General features: G+C 44.1%; 1 protein-coding gene across 2 annotated transcripts in view; it reads left to right on the top strand.

Moving 5' to 3' along the window:
• Positions 1 to 445: 445 nt before the first annotated feature.
• Positions 446 to 9,264, top strand: part of NTN5 (netrin 5) — a 34,331-nt gene continuing 25,512 nt past the window's right edge. For both annotated transcript variants that reach the window (XM_054009965.1, XM_054009967.1), the window contains exon 1: positions 446 to 527. The gene's annotated coding sequence lies outside the window, so the exon portion shown is untranslated. The remainder of the gene's footprint in view (positions 528 to 9,264) is intronic.

A 9,264-nucleotide genomic window follows, 5' to 3' on the forward strand; every position in this document is an offset into this window, starting at 1 on the left:
GGAACATTTCGTGCGGACAGCGGGTGGTTCGGCCGGCGCCGTGTCCCGTCCCCGGGGAGTAAGTCCAGGGTTTCTGTCCCACTTGGGTGAGTTGATGATTACAGGGTAAGAAGGCGAGAGGCAGCACTGGGCTGGGACCCGGTTGGATTCTTAGGTCTGATTTTGGAAGCACCTCGTTTGTAAGCGAGGCGACTCTTGGGGGGACGCAGGACAAATCCCCCTCGTGAAAGGGGGACAAGCGTCTGGGAAGGTTGAGAGCCGCCGGCTCCATCCTCTCTGCTGATTCCTCCCTTCGCTCCCTCTTCCCGGCCCGCCCCCGCCCCTCCTTTTCCCAGCCCCACACGCCTCTCCCCACGGCCGGCCCCTCTGGAGCGCCGGGCTGGAGGGCTCAGTGGGGAACGCCGGGCGACCCCAGTCCCTGCCCCGTCCCAGGCTTGGGACGATTCCTCGCTGTTCCTGTCCCCTGCTCGGAGAATCCGGGGGGTCTGGCTCGTTTTTCGGGGGGCGACCGTCTCCCCCACTGCATGGTGAGTCCAAGCGAGTCCGGGGGGCGTCCCGGCTGTATCAGTTTGTCAAGAGCCCCCCGTGCACCCCAAATCGGAGTGGGGTCTAGGAGGCGTCCATCTGGGTCCGTAGTGAGACGTGTGAATCTGAGTGTGGGAGGGACACTCCCCTCCCCGGGGAGAGAACCCAGGAGTCCTGGCTCCCTGCCCCCCTTCTCTAACCACTAGACCCCACTCCCCTCACAGAGCCGGGGCTAGGACTTCTGGGTCCCATAAATAGGGTGGGGTGAGGGTCAGATCCAGAAGCCCCAACACACGGTTCGGGGCTGGCTGTTCGGGTGAGTTGGGTATCGACTCCGGATGAGTGCGGAGCGAGAGATGAAGGAGAAGTGGAAGGTGGGCTTGCTTGGGAAATGTGCGTGTGGATGAGAGAAAGAACTAATGAGGAAACACGTGAAACTCTGAAAAGAAAGAAAGAAGGGCAGTAAAAGGAGAAAAGAGAGAATGAAAAACAGGGAAGAGAATGAATAAATTAATTAGCAAAAAAAGATGATTTAAAAACGAGAAGAAAGATTGAGAGGGAGATTGAAATGAAAAATAGCTAAGAACGAATGACTGAAAAAGCGAAAATGGGATGAAAAGTGAGAATGAATCAAAAATATTGAAAAGAATGAAAATGGCAAACGAACAAATAAATTAGCGAATGGATGGAGCGAAAGAATGTGTTAGAAAAGCAAAGAATGGGGGAAAGAGAGCAGTAAGAATAGAAAAGAATTAATGAAAAAGAAAACGGATGAGTGAAAAAGAGAGAGAATGAATGAAAGAAAAAAGAATTAATGAAAAATAGAAAAGAAATATAGTGTGAATGAATGAAAAAGAAATGAGGAAATTAACTAGACAATAGAGCATAAATGAAAAAGAGAAAATGAGAAAGAAAAGAGTGAATGAAAAAGAGAATTGAAAATAGAAAACGAATAAAAGAGTGAACGAAAGTAAGAAAAAGAATTCATGAAAAACTGAAAAGAAATGAATGAATGAAAAAGAAAAATGAGGAAATTAACTAGACAACAGAGAATGAATGAAAAAGAGAGGAAAAATAGAAAAGAATTAAAAAGAAAACGAATGAAAAAGAAAGAATTGAAAATAGAAAAGAATGAAGGAGCGAATGGATGAAAGAAAAAAGAACTAATGAAAAATAGCAAAGTAAAGAATGAAAAATAAAAATAAAAAACTTAACTAGAGAATGAATGATAAAGAGAATGAAAAACAGGAACGAATGAATGAAAGAAAAAGACAATGGAAATTTGAAAAGAAATGTTGGGTGAAGAAATTAAGGAGAAATTGGAAAATGAATGAAAAAGAAAGAAAAAATGAAAATAGGAAAGGAAGAGTGAGAATGAAAGCAAAAGAGAGTGAATGAAACAGAAGTGAAAAGAAATATCGAATGAATGAACGAAACAGAAAAATGTGAAGACACTAACTGGAGATGAATGCAAATCAGAAAAGAATGAATGGAAAAGAGAAAGAGAGGACATGACCCAAGGAAGGTGGAATGGAAAACTGAAAAGAGAGGCTGAAAAGGGACAATGAATGAACGAGAGACGAGCGGGAATGAAAGACTGAAAAAGGAAAGAACGAATGCAGTAAATCAGAAAAGGGGGGAAGAGAGAGGATGAAAAATAGAACATTTTGGATGAGAAAGAAGAAGAGAATGAGTGGGAAATGGAAACGAAAGAATGAAGAAGAGACAAGAAAAAGAAAGAAAGAAAAGTGTCGATGTGCTGGGGGGGGGGGGTATTACAGTGTAACTGCCCCACACGCACACACACATGTGGTGTCTCTGCCAGCTGTTGGGGGGAGGGGGGGGGCTGGCAGAACAGGGTGGGGGCCCAGAGGCACCATTTGCTCATATTTTAGCACTCAAGGGTCTCATGTGTTGTTGCTTGTCGGCTGAGCTCACGGCATCCCCCAGGGCTCTGTGCACCCTCCAGGGCCTGGGGGCCACCCTCCTGGCCCCTGCATTTGAGGGACTTCCCTGCACCCTCCATCTGCTAACCCCGTGCCCGGGGCTCTGTGTGCCCCCTCCCCCATGCCAGGAGCTCTGTGCCCCCCACCCCTTGCGCCAGGGCCCCCCATTCTCCTCCCTATGCCCGGGGCTCTGTGTGTATCAGTACTTTGGTATTAGCTACATCAGACTCAGGATGTTAGTACCAGTGTTTGGGCATTAACGGCAACATACTCAGGATTTTACCATCACTATTGGGGCATTAGCTCTAGGGGGCTCAGGGTGTTAGTATCATTACTGGGGTATTAGGTGCAGCAGGCTCAGGGTGACAGTATCAATATTGGGGTATTAGCTGGAGCAGGCTGAGGGAGTTAGTATCACTACTGGGGTATTAGTTGTAACAGGCTCAGGGTGACAGTATCAATACTGGGGTATTAGCTGGAGCAGGCTCAGGGTGTTAGTATCACTACTGGGGTATTAGTTGTAACAGGCTCAGGGTGACAGTATCAATACTGGGGTATTAGCTGTAACAGGCTCAGGGTGACAGTATCAATACAGGGGTATTAGCTGGAGCAGGCCCAGGGTGGGTAGGGGGCGGGTAGGAAGGGAGAAGATATTCACAGCTGGAGGAAATAAGGCGAGTGGGAGCTGTGGGCAGCTGTGCTCAGAGCCAGAGCGGGAGCTGGGCTGAAGGTGAGAAATCGAAGAGCTGTGAGTGTTTTTGGCTAACACTGTAGGAAGTATGTGATCCTTTGGTCTAACCCCTAGACCCTGCTCCCCTCCCAGAGCCAGGGAGAGAACCCAGGAGTCCTGGCTCCCCCCCCCCCCAACCAAAGAGAGTAGAGTCTAGTGGTTAGAGTAGGGGGAGCTGGGAACCAGGACTCCTGGGTTCTATCCCCGGCTCTGGGAGGGGAGTGATGACTAGTGGTTAGAGCAGGGAGGGGCTGGGAGCCAGGACTCCTTGGTTCTCTCCCTGGCTCTGGGAGGGGAGTGGGGTCTAGTGGTTAGAGCAGGGGGGGCTGGGAGCCAGGACTCCTGGGTTCTATCCCCGGCTCTGGGAGGGGAGTGGGGGCTAGTGGTGAGAGCGGGGGAGGGCTCTTTAGAAAACAACATCCAATTTTACAGCTCGCCCGGCCGTTTCCCCTTCTCCCGTCGGAGGTTGAACGAATCGGAGCCGCGCGGAGGTAATAAAACTCTGATTTCAGCAGGGCAATCGGCTCGCGTGGAGGCCGGGACCCTGGGGCTTGTAAACTGGGCAAAGGGGCGGGATGGTGGGGTCTCGTAAACCCAGGACCTAATTGAAAGCAAACAAACCCCGGGTGATCTGAGGACTGCAAAGTCCGGGCCCTGGGGGAACAGGCCCCAGGCGCTCGCCTGCTTGGGGTGAGAGGTGAGACGCCGGCGTGGATCCATTTGGGGGCAGGGGGTCGTGCTGAGACTTTTCGGGGCTGGAATGAAGCAGGAAGAGGGACGGGAGGCAGAGGTGCTGGGGGGTGGCTGGACCCCTTGGCTTGCAGTGGTTTCCATCATACCCAGGGTTTGCAGTTTGGTTCAGTGGCTCTCCGCACACAGCGGGGGAAGGGCTGGATGCTCGCATTGACCGGGCAGGTGGGGACGGCAGAGCATGACCGACCGACTGCCGGCCCGAGCTGGGTGCGCTGTAGACACAAGCCCGGGTTTAAGAGTGTTGGGGGAGGGGGGGAAGCCAATGGCCTGGAACGGCTCGTAAGAGCGACCCAGGAGCGCGTTGAAAGGGGAGTAAATCAGCGGAGTCTAGAGGTGGGAATATTAACCAATAGTAACACAGCGCAGCCGAGATTCGTTAATAATGATAATGAAATACTGAGCAGCAACTTAACGTTCTTAATGACATAAAGCTTAACAGTCTGGACTGTGCATGAACATAATTAACCCTGTTCAAAAACTCCATTACGGCTAACAATAGTGATCGTCCTGCGAGCCGAGTCTTCATAACACCCGAGACATGTCTATTAATAATGACAAAGACCGAAAATGTGTAATAATAACAATATAAGAAAACCTAAGTGTCTATGAATAATATTAAATAACCTAGAATTGTTCATAATAGTGATTATTATTATTATTAGACTAATAGTAATAACTAATACGCACCAGAAAACACATAATATGAATAATCAATAGCCTAACGTTGTTAATAAGAATTATTATCATTCGTATTAGACTAGAATTCATAATAATAATTAATCAATAGTCTTGAATTGTCAATAGGATTTATTATGGTTACACTAGCATTCAGAACAAGTAATTAATTAATAGCCTAGAAATGTTAATAAGAGCCATTATTGCTAGACTAGAATTCATAATAATTGATCAATAGTTTAGGCTTGTTAATAAGAATTACTATTAGACAAGAATTAATAATAAATTCATTAATAGCTTAGAATCATTGATAATTAGATTGATGATTATTCTAGAATTATTATTACTACTTATATTTAATAAATATCACAGACATGCTAATATTAATAAATGAGCTAGAATTGTTAACAATATTATGTATTAATAAACTACAGTGATTAAGTACTTATTTTATTTATTGATATATGATTATTACATTATCATTGTACACATCTAAAATGAGTAGTAAGTACTTATTATTTATTATTAATGTAGAATAAGTAATACGTAATTGATAGCATATGCTTGTTAATAACAAATAATAGCCCATGGTGGTTAATACATAATTAATAGTCAGAGTAAAATGTAATACATTTATAAATATTCATTAACAGCATAGGACTATTATTAATAATAAAAATAGCTTAGAATCGTTCATAATAATCAACAATCACTGTAGATATTTAATAATAATAATAATTATAGAAGAAGAAATGCCTATGAAGTTGTTTAAAATTTGGAATAAACAGTCATGTGAGGTTAGAACCAATAATTAATAATCCATTTGACTAGGGATAACAACAACTTATTGTACTTTAAGATTTGTATTAATAAATTCTATTTTAGAATGTTTAATAAGCTTAATGAAAGAGTAGCCTAAGCTAATTGGTAGTAGAAATAATGAATTATCATAAATAATTAACGTATGATGTTTAGTAATAACATCTATACATAAGTGATTATAAAAATATTATGACTAATAAATAATTAGCCCATGATTGTTAGTAATAATACCAATAATTAATCAGTCTAGAGGGTTAGAAACCGCATTAACAAATAGTGCTGTATGATTGTTTATAAGAATAAATAGCTTTTGATGGTAGGTAAAAAATATTATTGCATAAGAACCGAACATAAGTAAGAAACTATAGCTTATATTTGTTACTAATAAATTAATAAGTAGCTAATGATTAATAATTAGTAATAGGCACTGGTAGGTCATAGAATATTCATCTGTAACAATTTAAGATTGTTAGTGATATAAATTCTATCTAAGAGTTAATAATAATACATTAACATTTGTTAATAATTATAATTACCTCTGATAGTTCATAAATCAAACGTTTAATATATTATAATTTACATTTCTTAGTAATAAAAGTAATACATTATCGCTTACAGTTGTTAGTAATACACTAACAATTAGTTATAATAAATAGCCTCTGATGGTTCATAACCATTACTCTATAATAATGTAAGTTAGCTAGTAATATTAATAAATTATAACTTAGAATGGTTGATAAATCAATAACTAGTTTATAATAGTAAGTAGTAATAATAGTCATGGATAGTTAATAAAATATTACTCTATAATGTAAGGTTATTAATAGTATTACTTATCTTTAGCAGTGTTAATTAACAAATAACCCCTGGTAGTTCATAAAATAATAATCTATAATAATTTGATTGTTAGTCATAATATTAAGAAACTATAGCTTAGAGTTGTTAATAATGAATAATTCGTTCTAATAATTAATAATTGTCCTCTAAGATATCATTAAATATTCATCTACAATAACTAAAAATTGTTAGCGATAATGTTAATACATTATATCTTAAAATCGTTAATAGTAACACTTGAATAGTTAATAAATATTTATACATTGATGATAATATTATTAATTAATACCGTACTGTTTCCAGTGCTAATACTCGAGCCGTTTAGTCAGATGGCTACAAATGGCTTAGACTTGCTAATTGCAGTAATTACACATCCTGGCCTGTAGGGGCTCGAAATTATGGCCTTGTTTCATAGGCCCAGAACTCACAGCTGTGGGGGGGCCTAACAGCCGTTGGCCGCATCAACTCCAAGGAGGCGACAGCCAATTTACCCCAGCTGGGGATCTCCCCCCCCGACCCCATCCCATGCGTCCAGTCCTATGGGAATTGGGCACCTAAACCCATTTGACTCTCTGGGCTATAGAGTCTAAGGGTGGGCGGGACCCTAAGAGTGTCTACTCTGCCCTGTTCAGCAGAGACTTTCTCCCAAATGCCCCCATGTGGAGTCCAAAGCTTGGAGGTAGAACAAAGCTCCACAACCTTGGTGGGGGGGGCAGAAACGTTGGGCCATGGGCACAGAGCAAGAGAGACGGACACTGCGCCGAAATAACAGGGAGAGATTGCTTGTAGAACCAGTGCTGGCTACCCACTGAGAATGGGGCTCAGGAATGTCTCATGTCATCATATGATGTTGAAATTGTCATCGATAATAGGGGCAATACATCATGACACGATTCCTCGCTGGTATAATTTTCCGTTCTTATGTAGCAGCTCCCTTACTGGAGGTTTGCAGCCATAGTTGGGTCTGTTCTGTGCCATCCTCTGCTCATCTCTTTGGGGATGACGGGTCCTTGGAGCCATCCAGGGCACCACCTCGTTAATCCAACGTCTTCTTTTTCTGCCTCATGTTCTTCTGCCATCGATTTCCTGTGCCTGTAAATGCGCCTCGCCCGTCAAACCTCGTAAAATGGGCCTGGCAAATCAAATCTTTCCTCTGCTAAGATCTCTGGTAGCGTTTGCCGAGTCCCAGTCTTCTCCCAAACTTGTTGGTCGGCTATTCCGTCCACCCATAATATTTGCAGAATTCACCGATAGCACTATAAGTCGACCGATTGTAATTGCTTTGGGGTCATTTCTTTGAAAGTCCATATTTCGCAGCCGTGATTTCAGTTAGACCTGTTTCAGAGACAGTTTATTTATATTCAGTGTTTCATATGACCAACAATTATTTTATATAATGTATTATTTAATTAAAATTGATAATACAGGGAATACATAATTACTTATGATTCTTCACGGCTGGTATTATCTTATATCACCAATAACTACTTTATATTACTTATTATTTAAAGTATTTCTATTATTAAACTATTATTGGTCATACAAAGATACATAATTGCTAATGATTCATTTTAATTTATGTTATCGATACTTATTATTATTTTATGTACTTTATTATTCATTGGCAATATTATTGAATTTAAATGGATAGTAGTAGGTGCTATGCATAATTGCTTTTAAATATCCTAAAATCAAACTCTACTAAGTTCTCAAGCAACATTTTTCTTACCTTGTTTCTGTGCGACGGGGCCCCGATCTCGGTGACTCTGTGTCTGGCCAGCGCCCGGCCCGACAGGGCCCCGATCTCGGCGATTCTGTGTCTGGCCAGCGCCCGGCCCGACGGGGCCCCGATCTCGGCGACTCTGTGTCTGGGCAGCGCCCGGCCCGACGGGCCCCGATCTCGGTGACTCTGTGTCTGGTCAGTGCCCGGCCCGATGGGGCCCCGATCTCGGCGACTCTGTGTCTGGGCAGCACCTGGCCCGACGGGGCCCCAATCTCAGTGACTCTGTGTCCGGGCAGCGCCCGGCCCGACGGGGCCCCGATCTCGGCGACTCTGTGTCCGGGCAGCACCCGGCCCAACGGGGCCCCGATCTCGGCGACTCTGTGTCTGGGCAGCGCCCAGCCCGACCCCGAATCCAATCTCAGTGAGTCTTTATTCCATGTTCTAGTCCAGAGCAGGAACTGAGAAGCCTCAGAGTGTGGCCACTAGCGAGTTACCGCGATCCGATCCCCAGAGAGTTCGGGCAGCGCAGAACAATGTTTATCTTTCCCTCAGCAGGGGTAAAATTATCACTAGAGCTGGGAAATGTGACCCCGCTAGCTCGTGGAGCCGGGAAAGACCAGTCAGTGCTTTGAAGATTTAAAGCATTCGGAGACCAGACATGCAGCGACTGTCACTCGGTCGTAGCTCCACTGGGGTCACTGGGGCTGCTTGACCCCAGCTGAGGATTTGTGACAAAGCTGTTCTCTAGAGAGCAACTGGGGCACGGACCCTGTGCTCTGCTGAATGTCTCTGGTCCTCAGAGTGGTACCAGGGGCAGCCGGGTTGGAGCGGGCAGTGGGCACGGAAGAAATCCAGGTTCTGCACCTGCAGCTTTCTCCCCCCACTCCAAGTGCGTCCCTCAAGGCCTCGGTAATGAACTACTGCACTGGAGGTATCAGTCAGTGCTGGTCAGTTGTGACCTAGCAGCAGTTTTATTGTTCTGCTTATGTATTTACGTGACTCCGTCAGTCAGTCTATCCATCCCCATTCACCCCCTCTATCTATCTATCCATCCCCCTTCATCCCCATCTATCTATCTATCCATCCCCATTCACCCCCTCTATCTATCTATCCATCCCCATTCACCCCCTCTATCTATCTATCCATCCCCCTTCATCCCCATCTATCTATCTATCTATCCCCATCCACCCCCTCTATCTATCTATCTATCCCCATCCACCCCCTCTATCTATCTATCCATCCCCATCCACCCC

Source organism: Malaclemys terrapin, chromosome 20, assembly GCF_027887155.1.
Source record: "Malaclemys terrapin pileata isolate rMalTer1 chromosome 20, rMalTer1.hap1, whole genome shotgun sequence".
In the NCBI taxonomy this organism is placed as follows: domain Eukaryota; kingdom Metazoa; phylum Chordata; order Testudines; family Emydidae; genus Malaclemys; species Malaclemys terrapin.